Below are 15,698 nucleotides of genomic sequence, written 5' to 3' on the forward strand. Positions count from 1 at the left end.
GTTATCGGTATAAGCCAAAATTTTCATAATGGTGCATCCCTATTACTTTAGTAGTTGTAATTTTGTATTTTACACTGTGACACAATTTAACTACGTCTTTTAATTGTGATTTTATAAAACAGCTTTTCTATTTCTCGTAATAGTGAACTTGTCTCCCAGTTGTGACATTATATCGTGAAATTTTAACTGTTTCTTTGTTTCTCAACACTATATCTTGTGACTTTAAGAGTCAAAATCTGACCATTGCAACTTTATTTCTGTAACAGTGCCTCAAAAAGTCAAACAATAGTCTGATCTATATGCAGGTAAAATGGTGTTTAATAGCTCCAATCATGAGACATGTCCATAATTTGACCATGAAACGCATGACATGAAGTGTAGGCTCAAGACCTCACTCCGTAACCATAAAGGCACACGTACAAAAACAAACAATAATCCACCCAGGGCAAGACAGAGCACATGGACAGAACATTAACATGAACAGAACTACAAAGACCATGACAAGAACTACAAAAAGAACATGAATGGCAAATTACAAGTACAGAATCCTGGCAATTTCATAATTACGACGGTATAACAATTGTGAACAATTCCGACACTATAAATAAAAATGTGACTATATCTTGCAATCCGATTATATCTCTCAATTATGACTATTTCCTGTAATTGCAACTTTATTTCTCATGGTTGCAACTTTATATCTTGCAATTGTGACATAACTTTATGTGACTTTATATATCTTTGTTATATCTTTTCTAATAATGTAACACTAACTCACATTGTGACTTGAAAGTGTCACGTTTTGTCTCAAAAATCCATTATAATTGTGAGGCAAAGTCACAATTATGAGAAATAAAATTGCAATTGTGAGATAAAGCCACATTGTTATTTGAAAGTGTCACTATGTGGCTTTATCTCACCATTGCTCATTTATTTCTCATAATTGCTTACATTATAACTAAAAATGTGACTTTATAAGTAAAAAATTTGACTTTTTGACTATTTGTATTTGATACATTATTTTTCATAATTGCAACATTACACCTTATTGTGAAAATTTCTTGCAATTACGACCTTATAACTAACAATATAACTTATCTCCTGCAATGTGACTATATCTCTCAGTTAGATTTTTATAATAATGACTTTGTTTCTGGTAATTGTGATTTTATTTCTCATCAATCTGATTTTATATCTCCCGATATGACTTTATCTTCCTCTAAACTTTATCCCAGGAATTACGCTTCCATATCAGAGAGATTTTACATGATGCTACTACAACCCCAAATCAGAAAAAGTTGGGACACTGTACAAATTGTGAGTAAAAAAGGAATGGAATAATTTACAAATCTCATAAACTTATATTTTATTCACAATAGAATATAGATAACATATCAAATGTTGAAAGTGAGACATTTTGAAATGTCATGCCAAATATTGGCTCATTTTGGATTTCATGAGAGCTACACATTCCAAAAAAGTTGGGACAGGTAGCAATAAGAGGCCGGAAAAGTTAAATGTACATATAAGGAACAGCTGGAGGACCAATTTGCAACTTATTAGGTCAATTGGCAACATGATTGGGTATAAAAAGAGCCTCTCAGAGTGGCAGTGTCTCTCAGAAGTCAAGATGGGCAGAGGATCACCAATTCCCCCAATGCTGCGGCGAAAAATAGTGGAGCAATATCAGAAAGGAGTTTCTCAGAGAAAAATTGCAAAGAGTTTGAAGTTATCATCATCTACAGTGCATAATATAATCCAAAGATTCAGAGAATATTGGCTCATATTCAGAGAATATAAGGCCGGAAAACCATATTGGATGCCCGTGATCTTCGGGCCCTTAGACGGCACTGCATCACATACAGGAATGCTACTGTAATGGAAATCACAACATGGGCTCAGGAATACTTCCGGAAAACATTGTCGGTGAACACAATCCACCGTGCCATTCGCCGTTGCCAGCTAAAACTCTATAGGTCAAAAAAGAAGCCATTTCTAAACAGGATCTAGAAGCGCAGGCGTTTTCTCTGGGCCAAGGCTCATTAAAAATGGACTGTGGCAAAGTGGAAAACTGTTCTGTGGTCAGACGAATCAAAATTTGAAGTTCTTTTTGGAAAACTGGGACGCCATGTCATCCAGACTAAAGAGGACAAGGACAACCCAAGTTGTTATCAGCGCTCAGTTCAGAAGCCTGCATCTCTGATGGTATGGGGTTGCATGAGTGCGTGTGGCATGGGCAGCTTACACATCTGGAAAGGCACCATCAATGCTGAAAGGTATATCCAAGTTCTAGAACAACATATGCTCCCATCCAGACGTCGTCTCTTTCAGGGAAGACCTTGCATTTTCCAACATGACAATGCCAGACCATATACTGCATCAATTACAATATCATGGATGCGTAGAAGGATCCGGGTACTGAAATGGCCAGCCTGCAGTCCAGATCTTTCACCCATAGAAAACATTTGGTGCATCATAAAGAGGAAGATGCAACAAAGAAGACCTAAGACAGTTGAGCAGCTAGAAGCCTGTATTAGACAAGAATGGGACAACATTCCTATTCCTAAACTTGAGCAACTTGTCTCTTCAGTCCCCAGACGTTTGCAGACTGTTATAAAAAGAAGAGGGGATGCCACACAGTGGTATACATGGCCTTGTCCCAACTTTTTTGAGATGTGTTGATGCCATGAAATTTAAAATCAACTTATTTTTCCCTTAAAATTATACATTTTCTCAGTTTAAACATTTGATATGTCATCTATGTTGTATTCTGAATAAAATATTGAAATTTGAAACTTCCACATCATTGCATTCTGTTTTTATTCACAATTTGTACAGTGTCCCAACTTTTTCTGATTTGGGGTTGTAGATTATGCACATTTTATATAGAAAATGAGAAGTGTGCTTACTTGTGGGCCACCACAAGATAATAGGACATCGCTATGCAGTTGCTAATGCATCCTGGGGGCTTGTTAGAATTGCTAGCCTTATGTATGAGCAATAGTAATAGTTATGCTTGGCTTAACAAACACCACTAATTACAAGTTACATTGGTTCAATAGCTTGGTAATTGTAATCAAGAAGGACAGCGAGTTTCGGGGATTTTTGGCTATTTAAGGTGAATGTTGAGCCAAGAGCAGTCCAGCTACCTGAAATCAATCAGATGTGCTGGAAAACAGGGCTTCCGTAATGAAAAGAGAATGAGAGGAGGAGATTATCCTCCGTCTTCAGTCTTTAATTATTCAACAATGATATAAATATCGAGCAGAGAGAGAACTGCCGGCCACTGGGGAGAGAAAAGAAAGTGAGTGAGGAGCTGAGCAAAGGATGGATGTGGTGTAAAATGTGATAATTGTCATGTTGAAAGGGCAGTAAAAGGGAGGATGAGGCAGTTAAAGGTGAGAGACTAATCTCTCTCCGACTGCAGAGAGTGGAGGTGACATTATATGTGGGAGTTTGTGAAAGAGACAGCCGAGATGATGACAGCTGAGTTTGAACTGAAAGATGAGGTGTCACTGCCAGCATTTGTAACCAGAGCTAGCACTCACACACAGTTTTTTTTTTTTTTTTTTTCTTTTCTCTTTCTGGTTTTCATTATGTTGAAATGTCTCACTTAGGACGTTGTGACTCACTGATTCCACTGCTGGGATACCTGAGGGGAAACACATCAGAAAATGCTTTTTTTTTTTGATTGTCAATTTGGATAGGTTTTACAGACGAGAGCGAGCCTCGTTTCTTCACAGAGTTCATACATCACGACTCATTTATAGATGTATCATTTCAATCTTTGATGTAATTCTTGTTCGTTTAAGCATTTACTTGTGTTTAGTTTAGTATGATAATAGAAAGTGTAAATAAATGCATGGAGAATACAGGCTTATATATATGTATGTATTTATATGTGTGTGTGTCCCCTAATATCCCAAGTGATCCATCTACATGGAGAGACATATCTCTCCTCCCCACTGTTTACAAGGTGTTTATGAAATGCCTGCTTGCCCGAATCCTCCCATGGCTTGTGGATGCAGGCATCCACTCACCCAAACAGAAAGCCTATATAGACAGACATGTGTTTTGCCTGAAAACTGGAATTGACGATTTTAAACATGAATCATGTAAACTCTATACCGTATTCCTGGACTTCAGGGATGCCTTTGGGACATTATCTCACAAACTGTTGCTTAATGCATTAGAGGAGATCCATCTACCTCAGCCCTTTGTGGACATCATAACGGATGTGTATAGGGGATCTTTTTTGCAAGTCATCTGTGGTAAACAACTCACAGAGCCTATACCTCTTAAGGTGGGGATTAAAACAGGCTGCCCCTGGAGTGCTGTTAACTTCATCCTGGCCATCAACCAGTGGATGAAATGGATCTGCCAGTGCGCACCACCACATACTAGATCCCCAAACCCCGTTCAGGGGTACGCTGACGATGTTGAGGTGTCCTCCAGGGATGAGAATATCATTCAAAACATGCTGGCCAGAACGGATGAATTCCTACAGTGGTCTAAGCTGGAGGTGAAACACACCAAATGTGCAGCATTTTACGAACGGCGAAGTGGTGGAAACCGTTGGTACAAATCTAAATCTGATAAACCCCCCTCCTTTACAGTAATGGGACAGCCTATCAGGGTCTACTCTCGTCATGAAACATACACCTATCTTGGCCATAAATTCAACATTGCAGGTGAGTGGGGTGAACAGGTACAGGTAAGAGTTATCCTGCGCCTTTAAGAACAGGATCGATCTGGGGTGCGTTTCCCGAAAGCATCGTTGGCCAACTATGGTCGCAAGTTCCGTCGTTACCAATAGAGTTCAATGGACATTGCGATGAACTTGCGACCATAGTTGGCCAACGATGCTTTCGGGAAACGCACCCCTGATCGACTCCTCCCCCTACCTGTAGCCATGAAATTGGAGGCCATTAGAGAAGTAGCTCTGACAAAGATACAACACCTCTTTGCAAACATTCACATCCCACAAAATGTCCTACGGGACATGAATAATAAAACAGTTGAGGCCGTCAGGAAATGGCTGGGACTGAACTCACATTCCACCAGGGACATAATCTTCCTCACACTCAAGGAAGGGGGTCTGGGGGTCCCAAATGTGGAATGGACTTACTCCACTACAAGACTAACACACCTCATCAGCATGCTTAACAACGACGATGCTGCAGTCAGAGAGCTAGCCAGAGCTTCCCTCCTATTGGACCTCAGGAAGAGAAAGGTCCCTTTGGCCATAGGCAACCAAGACAGCTTCCGAGGAAAAGCAATGGTAAACTGGACACACAAGCCGCAGGTTTCGGAGTTCGTTCAGACTGGCCGGACCTAAACGACCTGTGCAATAGACTGGCAGTTAAATTACAGTGGAGACAAAGCAACTCATACACTGCACCAAAGGTATCTGATGCAGCAGTCACAGACCCATCTGTTACTGTGGAGGCCACAGTCTGTCACAATGAGACACAACACACACTACAGAGCACAACAGCAAGAAGATCCTTACTGACCATCAAACAGATGGACACAAAACAACACTGGACTGGACTAAGAATGCAGGGAAAGTTGGCATGTCTTGACTTTGCTGATCACTCTACCTCTCATTCCATGTACAGAAATGCTGCAATAGGGGAGGATATTCTGTGCTTTACTGTCAAGGCCAGACTACAGGTGTTACCAACCAGATACAACCTAGCATTATGGTACCCTGAAAATTACGATCCACACTGTATAATGCATTCTAACTCTGATCACCTTGAATCAGTTGTTCATATTGTAAATGGCTGTAATAGGTTATACACAGCACGCCATGACCGTATTGTAGATCTCATTGCCAGTTCAAGATATATTTCCAAAAAATATGCATGTATAAACACTCGCGAGTAATACCAGACTGGTTCAACAGTTCTGATGATGTGTTTTGTAGCATCCCTAACACCCCTGACGTTGTGCTCGTGGATGCAGATAGAAAGGAGGTGCTAGTCCTTGAAATAGGTTGTGTTTATGATCTGTTTATGGACATAGCCTTTTTTGAAAAAATGACTAAATACCAACCCCTCCTTGCAAAGATCAGTGACCTAGGCTATGCATGTAAGTTTGTGGCATTAATATTTGGCAGCCTGGGACATGTTCACAAATTGACTATTAGTGGACTAAGACTGGCAGGGCTACCGAAAGGAAAGTCTAAACAGCTGGCAAAATTCTGCTCTATATCAGCTGTGATCGGCAGCCTTGCTGTGTGGCGTAAGCGATGCTTTATGTACCCTTGAATGTCAAAGCTGTTGTTATCTCTGAGAATATTTGAATCCTTTCTGTAAGAAATTTGATTGGCGGATTCAAATAAAGAAATCAAATGTGTGTGTGTGTGGCCACTTTATTAGGTACACCTGTTCAACTGCTCATGAACACAAATATCTAATCAGCCAATCACATGGCAGCAACTTAATGCATTTAGGGATGTAGACATGGGCTGTATCCGAAAGCTTAAAAATGCTGCCTTCGGAGGTTGCATTCCAAGGTAGGAAGGCACTTCACTTCCTGTCTCCTGAGATACCTTCATCTGATTGATTTTTGAAGGCAGCATATATGTAGCCTTCACTGCTTTTGGTATCCCACAACCCGGTGCGTTCCATTCGGTGACAGCTGAGCTAAAAAATATAGATGGCGTCTGAATGTTGCATTTGATGTCAGTAAGTGTTTTGACTGACGTTTTCCACATTTTTTGTAGATCATTAAACTGTTATGCTGCCTCAGACGTCTGTCCGAAATCATTTTGAGAGAGATCATTGCCAGGTCTGATGAGTCTCAATTTCTGCTGCGACATTCAGATTGTAGGGTCAGATTTTCGCCATAAATAACATGAAAGCATGGATCCATCCTGCCTCGTATCAACTGTTCAGGCTGCTGGTGGTGATTTAATGGTGTTTTGGATATTTTCTTGGCACACTTTGGGCCTCTTAGTACCAATTGAGCATTGTTTAAACGCTACAGCCTACCTGAGTATTGTTGCTGACCATGTCCAATCCTTTATGACCACAGTGTGCATCTTCTGATGGCTACTTCCAGCAGGATAACGCATGTCACAAAGCTCAAATCATGGTTTCTTGAACATGAGAATGAGTTCACTATACTCAAATTACCTCCACAGTCACCAGATCTCAGTCCAATAGAGCACCTTTTGGATGTGATGGAATGAGTGATTAGCATCATGGATGTGCAGCCAACAAATCTGCAACAGCTGCGATGCTATCATGTAAATGTGGACCAAAGTCTCGGAGGAATGTTTCCAGAACCTTGTTGAATCTGTGCCACTGCAGTTCTGAAGGCAAAAGGTGGGTCCAACACGGAACTAGCAAGGTATGATATGTATAATATCTAAAGTTTGGAATCATTATCATTTTAATGTATTTGAAAGTAGTCGCTTAGGCTCTCCGCTGAATTTAACTGAAAAATAAAATATTGTGAAATATTATTACAGTTTAAAATAACTTTTCTATTTGAATATATTTGTTTGAATATTATATTGATGTCAAAGCTGAATTTTCTGAAACCATTACTCCAGCCTTCAGTGAATTATTGCATGCCACACTACAAGACACTGCTTGATGAGCTGTCAGCTACCCTTTTACGTGTTGCAGACTGACTGAGTTTGTCCCAGGATAGGAACTCAAGTGTCATGCCTAATGGAACACATCCCAGGTGAGTTAGTTGTGATTTCACTGATCTTAGCTGTCTGTGAACAACCTTGGATTAGATTGACCAGTGGCTTTGCTCTGAGCTGAAGAAAAAGAGAGTGTGATGAATGAGTTCTGATGAATGGAATTGATCCAGAAATAGGAAGAGAGGGATAAGTCATTCTTCTGGTTGGTGTAACAGTTGGCCTTGTTAGGAAAGATTTATCTGAAGCCTGGGTTTGAAAAACTGACCCAGACCTAATTCAGAACTTGGATGAATCTGATTTGTTTAGATAATTTATGGCTCACACACATACTTATGTAGATCAGTCTAGAGTATAGAGATTAGAGTATAGAGATATGTATATAGATCACACACACAAACTTCATACTTATTTTAAAATCCATCCATCCATCTGTTTTGCTAATTATATAAATTCATCTGAGCATATTGAAAATATAAGAATATATTATTTCCCAATAGATTTTTATGCAGTTTTAACAATGCTAGGGTGTTGCTATAGGTGGTAAAAAAAAAAAAAAAAAAAAATGTTGTCCATTTTATCGTCCACTGGGCGAAAATCATAAATCTAATCATACAAAAGTAATAGCAGACCTCAAACTGCACATTTTGAGATATGATTCATGTCTGTAGCACATATGGTGCAGGATGAGTTAAGCAAGCACCACTAATAATAATTGCTTCAAATTAATACTGCAAATTATTCATAGCCACGTAAACCAATACTGCGCTGAGAGATACATTTAGCCTCTTCCAAATGAATGGTAATAGGCCTACTGGTGTGTAGAAACAGCACCACTTGTACAAATGCATGTCCCCTACAGTAAAACTATAGTGCTTATGGACTCACGTAAATGATTTTCCTCCACCGCGTGCCGATGTATATGTAAATGAGAGCTCCCTGAAAGTGGTTGTACAGAAACATTTGCAGCAGGGAATAATGAAGTGCTCCCTATCCTACTGTACTCCTCTGTTTGTGCTCAGCGAGGACAATCTATTGTCATGAGTATGACAGCGTCTGTATGAGTAATTACTGCAGCCCACTGCACACTGTCCAATTTCCCTTCCATCTAATGCGAGAGCACAAAACTAATGCTTAGAAGAGTTTGAGAGTGATCCTCGGATGAAATGAGATGTGGCGGTGCTTTGGGTTTACTTATGACCATCCATATGATTACTTTGGTGCACCAACAGTAGTTGCAAACATGAAAATTGCATTGCATTTCTTCCCAGCAAATCAAAAAGTTTTAAAGGTCATTATTGACTTTGTGGGAAAGAGACTGCTGAGGTGTTGACATCCTAATGGACTAGGTCTATAATTAAATGTTTGCATGCACCCTCACTCACATGATAAATGCTGCTCTCATCGAATAGTGAGATATCATTTTCAACCAGCATGACTCATCCTCTCGGCTTCCACTGCCAAGAACAGAGCCACAGGATTTAGAGCAGCGCTCTGACAGAGGAACTCTTCCATTCCCAAGCTCAAAACAAGAAACTGGGAACTTGGTTTATGTTTCTTCAAGGAAATATGGAAAGAGCACAGCTGTTCAGGCATAACGTCAATTCACAGGCCAATCTGGAAAACTAATTCACCATGGGTCCCCTTGGGAATTTTCTATAGGCTTTTAAAATAATAGTTTTGGGAAATTGAAGAAAAAAAGGTGTGGCATTGGCATTTCTTAAAGATGTTTGAAGATGTTTTATTCTTTTTTTGAAGCCTTTGTTTTTTGCAGACTGGAACAAGAATACAACCTGTTACGTTTAAAAAACACGATGTCTAAAAATGCATGTCAGTTATGATTACGTATAACTGATGTTGTTGAACAAAACATCTCTTGGCAACACTTTAAGGTTCATTAGTTAACATAAGTTAATGTATTAACTAACATGAACTGAACAATGAACAATATTTGTTACAGTATTTATTAATCTTTGTTAATATTAGTTAATACAAATAAAGCTGCTCATTGTTTGTTCATGTCAGTTCACAGTGCATTAACTAATGTTAACAAATATAACCTTTGATTTTTAATAACGTATTTGTAAATGTTGAAATTAAGATTAATAAATGCTGAAGAAGTATTGTTCATTCTTAGTTCATATTAACTAAGGTAGTTAACTAATGTTAACTAATGAACCTCATTGTAAAGTTTTACCCATCTCTTTAAGTAATATTAACCACATCCCTCATTTTATTCATAAATTGTAAATTGCCCATTCTGAATTGCCCAGGGAATCCATTGCTCAAAAAATACTTATTCCCAACTGGGTAATAGGACTACAAACTAAACGGCTTTAGTTTTAGGTAAGCTTAGGTTTATAGGCTTTGGTTCTGATGCTTTGCTGTTGTTGTGACACATAACACCCTTGGCAAAAATAATCAGTCACAAATCAATATGAAAATAAATTATTGAAAAAAGACCTGTCGCAAATCTGCATGCAAATATATCAATGTCAATGGGATATTTGTTTTCATTGGTATTAAATGGCATGCTATTAATTTGAGCTTTAAAATCATGCAGCAGCAGCAGAAGTAAAACATGATTAATGAATATCAATACAGTGCCGCCTTAAAAGCACTGTAATAAAAAAAGAGCACTCCACACTAGAAATAAAGGTTCCAAAAGGGGGTTTTCCCAGCAATGGTGCAGAAAAAACATTTTTGATTCCCCAAAGAATCTTTCAGTGAGTTTCTAAAGTTCTAAAGAATCCAAAGGACATTTTTTTTCTCTGTAAAGAACATTTTGTGGAATGCAAAGGTTTCATGGATGTTAAATGTTCTTCATAGAACCATCAATGCCAGTAGATTACCTTTATTATCAAGAGCACCAACTCTGCTAAAAAAAAAACACACATCTTATAACAGCCTAAGTGGTTTGCTAGTGTTAACTAATTTAAGCTGGTCTTTCAACCTGGACAAGCCTATAGTGTTCAACTGGACTGCCAGCTGGTTTCCCCTTCTGGAGCAGCTAAAAAAGTGACCAAGCACCGTAAAAACAGCCAACAGACTATAGGCTAAGAGGCCAACAAACCATGCTTTTCCAGCTTCATTCAGCTCAGAAAAGAATCAAGATGCTCCAGTCGACGGATAAATATAATACAGTGACAGAATGACTACATACATCAAAGTGACACTTCACTAGAAGAGGAGATCTGGAGACCGCGGGTTTCCATTGGCTCATCCACACTGCGCAGGGAGGAGGTCTGCACTATTTATCTGGGATATGAGCGCACCATCTGTCTTTCCGTCAGCCAATGAGCGCTTTAATTCCCACTCTATTCACCGGCGGTGTCTTCATGTAGTGAGCAGACTGCACACTACAGACTGCAGATGAGAGAGAGGAGCACTGCCCTGTGACGTCGTGAGTGAGCGAGCGACAGTACAGAGAGCGCGAGGAAGGAGAGGGAGGCTCCGCGAGCTGTCGTCGTCCGTGTGTAGCTACCGTGTTTCTTTTTTGCCGATGTTACATCATTTACATTAATTCCTGACTAGTTTCCGCAGAGGATACTCTCATGAGCCGTTTAATTCCCATCGATATTTGGTATTTATTTTTTACCTGCAAGTCTTTAAGACGACGGAATCATGGCAAGTACACTAGCGTCTGATATTCGTACGATTTCCGAAAAAACGACAGTCCGTCCGACGTTTGTAAACAATAGTGTGTAAACGTTTACGTCTAATACAACTCGTAATCGCTTATTTTTGCTTGTGCGCTTTATCTTATTTGTTGTCAGTCGTTGTAATCGAGCAATACATTTACGCGAAGCACAACAACTGTATACTTGTTTTTTAATTAGTATTTTTTTATTTAGAAACATTCGACTGTTATTTAATCACCCGAAGCAATCTCGCACATGTCGAATCGCGACGCACGCAATATTAATCGTACAAGAGCAATTGCACGCGCACAGAGACAGTTGGTGGTTGAAGTTTAATACAAAGCTGTGCGTAGTGAACGCCTAGCACGAGCAATTAAAAGACCATATTTATTTACCTGTCGTTTTACTTCGCACACGTACACACACGGTGGTTATATCAAGCATCCCTCAAGGACCATCTCCACAGACCGTTCCCTATAGAGCCTGCACGACGCAGTAAGTAATATAACTGTGTGCAATAATTGTTCTCGCCAGGGGTCTCATTCACCTTACAGTGAAACAATTTAATTGAATGTGTGTCATTATGAGGTTTCTTTTCTGTTTTGAGCCACCACACAGATGCTGTAGTGTAGAAATCCATCTAAAACATAATTTCAATGGGCCCTGCAGCAGAACTGAGGGGCAAGTTGACCTGAAGTGTTTTTGAATGCTTGTGTACTCGAGTCTTATGTTTGAATTGTCGCTGTCCGTAGTGCTGAAACAGATGAAGGCTGTTGTAGATCAGTGTTTCTCGATCCGGGTCCTGGAGGTGCCCAGCACTGCACATTTTGTATGTTTTTTGTTATATATAGGCTACACATCTGATTAAATTCATCAGCTAATGCTCCAAGACCTTAAAAAAAAAAAAAAAAAAAAAAAAAAGTACAAATCAGTCAAAGTTACCACCATTTGATAAATGTCATATTGTTTAGAAAAAGAAAATACATATCATTTTACTGTAAAATACTGTAAAATAATATTAAAAACATGATTTCAAGGGAATTTTAAAAATATATATATTTGAGACATCATGCATATTTTGCAGTGAAATATTGTAAAAAAATAAATTCCCTCTGTTTAGTCATGTGTTACACTGATTGTGTTCTGAGTTTGTGTCGGGCATCATGTGGGCTTCCATTGTACCAGCAGTGTTATTATCAGTAAGTTTTGCAGTAACAAAAATATTTGAATAGCTCAAATAGGTTGGTGTGTAGTAAAAGTATATAAAAATCAACAACATGTTGTTAGAAACTGTAAGTGACAGTCAACCCAAAATTATTTCCTCACTGTATTTTTATGTTGAGGCTATAAGGAGACAAGAAAGCCATTCAAAATATGTGTTGCTGGAGGCCCTTCAGGGACAGGGTTGCACATAATAGATCAATATTTCCTGATTACTGCACAGTTTGAATGTATTTAAAACACATTTTTTCACGGATCAGTTCATTTGTAATATGCTCTATGACGTGAAATGAGTGTGTCAAATAAATTTTGCACTGGTGAGGGTCCTGAAGGGAAGGTGGCGGTTGAGAGGTTTTGATTGTTGCGTTTGTTGTAAGTATTGATGTGAAACAGAATCCAGGGTGTTGTTCTACAGTTTTTGATTTATTTGACTGAATTGTATGTGATGCACGAGTATCAGTCTGTGTTTCATACAACTGTGTAATTTTTACATTCAGGAACTATTTTTGGGCTGTTATACAACAATCATGGGGAATCGTGAGACCTAATGACCTCAGTGAGGTATAGTATCCCATATACAATTAGACATCCACCGCAAGTTTAATAAGTGGTTTTTGGCTTTCTCCAAACATAAGCCTGTCTGGATGTAGATAATAGGTTTAAAGGTCACTCATCGAGCCACATTTCTTTTTGTAGGGTTTGTGCTCCTTGTGTGCTGGCTTAACAAGCATTTTTTGAGGTATAGCTCTGTAAAATCCTTCTTTGTGAAGCATAGCTTATGTGAAGCTTTGTATTATTCTGGGTCACAGAGGTGTCGATTCAATCCTGTGAGTTTTATTGAAGCCATACTTTTGTGGCATTTAGCAATTATGCTGTGAAGGCTGCCTCTGCCTGTAAGTGACAACTTTTAGCCACTATTCCATTTCACTGATGCCGTTTGTGCATGTCTGGCATATTGTTGTTATTTCTGAGATGTTCTCCTTGACATTTTAAATCATTTGATAGCTTTGTGACATATGCACCTGTAATTTAAGCATAGGTTATTCAGCCTCGCTGGCATTGTGTTATGTGCCTCTTGTTGTTTTGAAGACTCACATATCGGAGTGCTAACTGTCAGATCTCCTTTATAGCTGACATACTGCAAAGTGACAATCAACCTTGTGTGTGTGACTCACCTTTGCAGCTGCATTTGAATTTGCGATTTAGGTTTTCAGCATTAAATGACCATGTTTGTATCCATTTGAACTGTTACATGTGGGCTGCAGTACATTTCATGCATGCATATTGTTTTGACGGTATGTCTTTCTGGTAATATCAGGCATCTTCTTTGTAGAGGTATTTTTTATTGCAGTCTGTCTTTTTGCAGGTGTGGAATGCCTGGAAGCGTAAATGGGGTTAATTGGCATTTCCGCTGTGTACTACTTATGTGTTCATCAGCAAAATAAACCCCCTTGGGTCCAGAGAGTGAGTTAACGAACTCTCTTAATTAGAGGAATGATGAATAATAAAGTTTTTATCATGTCTATGTGGATCTGCTGATAGAATGCTATATTTATGCATCTAGATCAAGAGACTCACATGATTATATACAGAGATACAAAAATGAAACTTGCATTAGATAGATTGACTGATCTGATTGATTGGAACGCACACTGAATGCTTTGTGGTTCATTATACAATCAGTTTAAACAAGGAGATGCAGCTCCGCATGTTAATTACTGCAATTGTTTGAAGTGTCCACAGTGTATTTGCCCATTGGTCAAATATTTTTGTTTGGATTCACAGATAGTTTGTGAATAAGATCATGGCTTGTAGAAGCATGTACACAGTGTCTGCTATTAATGTGAACGTCGTAAAACGGTGTTCGGACATTCATAGGCTGAATTACATAGTATGGAGCCAGGCGACTGGAGGCGAGGGGTTGAAAGTAAGAGGGATTCGTAGCATCATCTGAAAAAGAAAGTCATTTCAGATTCAGAGGCAGAAGGGCAAGTTATTACATTTTGATAGAAGTTTACGAAGTGCACCAGCGTTACGTGCACCAGTGAATCATGCACAATAAGACCAAGAATGTGCATCAAAAAGTAAATAGCATCCATTTTGATTTTGTATTTACTTTTTGATGAAGGACATCGCTTCAGCAAACCCCATTTCATGTTGCGTCGAATTTTGGAAGCGTTCACAAGTGAAATGCCACCACCACAACCATGACCTCTCAAATATCCACCCTTCTTCAAAGTGCAAACACTGAAGCCAGCAGGCCAGCTACTAGGTTAATTTGAGGTAAGGGAAAAGGGTTTTAGGAGGAAAACGTCTAAAAACTCACCCCTGCACCATCTCTGTCTGTTTCCCTAGTTTGCAGCACTAGTTTTGCTCGGTCAAAATTGAGCCTAGGACAAAAGGTCCATTTGCCTAATTGTAATAATGTGTTTTAGAATGGTTCAAAGTGTGTTTGACTGTTTTCCCCGTCCATACTGCCTTGATGATATCAGCTGAAATGGAAAGTAATTTCAGAAGTGCTGCAAGTTATTACATTTTGATTAAACATTACGAAGATAACTATAACAATAACTATTAGCATCCGCACCAATGGATGATAATGTTCTGTTTATTATAAGCGCGCTTCAGTTTTGTCATCTAGCCTACCACTTTTTGTTCATTAGCTGGAAAAAAATGATTCTCAAAGGGATTACAATGATATCATTCCGCTGCTTCGTTATCGTTGTAGTGTGGACTTCAACACTGTTCTTATTATTATAATGAATTATAACGATTATTCAAACTTTATATTATCCTCCTTGGTATGAACAGGTTTTTAGCCACTGAAGTAGACACGCTCTCTCTGTCCCAAACCCTGCCTGAACAGACTTTGTAGTCAGAAAACAGCAGCACATCTTCTTCAAAGTTAAAAAAGTTTTCAAAAGCAATGTGATAAATGACTGACAGGCAGAAAGTCTTCTGACTGGCTAAACAAAGATTTTTAACCACACTTTTTTGCAGAGGATTGGGATGTCTGAGTGATATTTTAGGACATCTCATTCAGTGAGATCAGTCAAACAATGACATTTTATAGAAATCTCTTAGAACTGCTTAAGGAAAGTAGTATTCTAAGCATGAACTTCAGTGTAGGTAATACTTCTAATGACTCTCTTATGTGCTCTTCACTTATATGC

General features: G+C 38.9%; 1 protein-coding gene across 2 annotated transcripts in view; it reads left to right on the forward strand.

Annotated features, from left to right (window-relative positions):
• The first annotated feature begins 10,999 nt into the window (after nt 1-10,999).
• gabbr1b (gamma-aminobutyric acid (GABA) B receptor, 1b) overlaps nt 11,000-15,698 on the forward strand; it is a 130,032-nt gene continuing 125,333 nt past the window's right edge. For both annotated transcript variants that reach the window (XM_079878040.1, XM_079878041.1), the window contains exon 1: nt 11,000-11,799. The gene's annotated coding sequence lies outside the window, so the exon portion shown is untranslated. The remainder of the gene's footprint in view (nt 11,800-15,698) is intronic.

The sequence above is a fragment of the Squalius cephalus genome (genome assembly GCF_949319135.1).
Source record: "Squalius cephalus genome assembly, chromosome: 8".
Lineage (NCBI taxonomy): Eukaryota > Metazoa > Chordata > Actinopteri > Cypriniformes > Leuciscidae > Squalius > Squalius cephalus.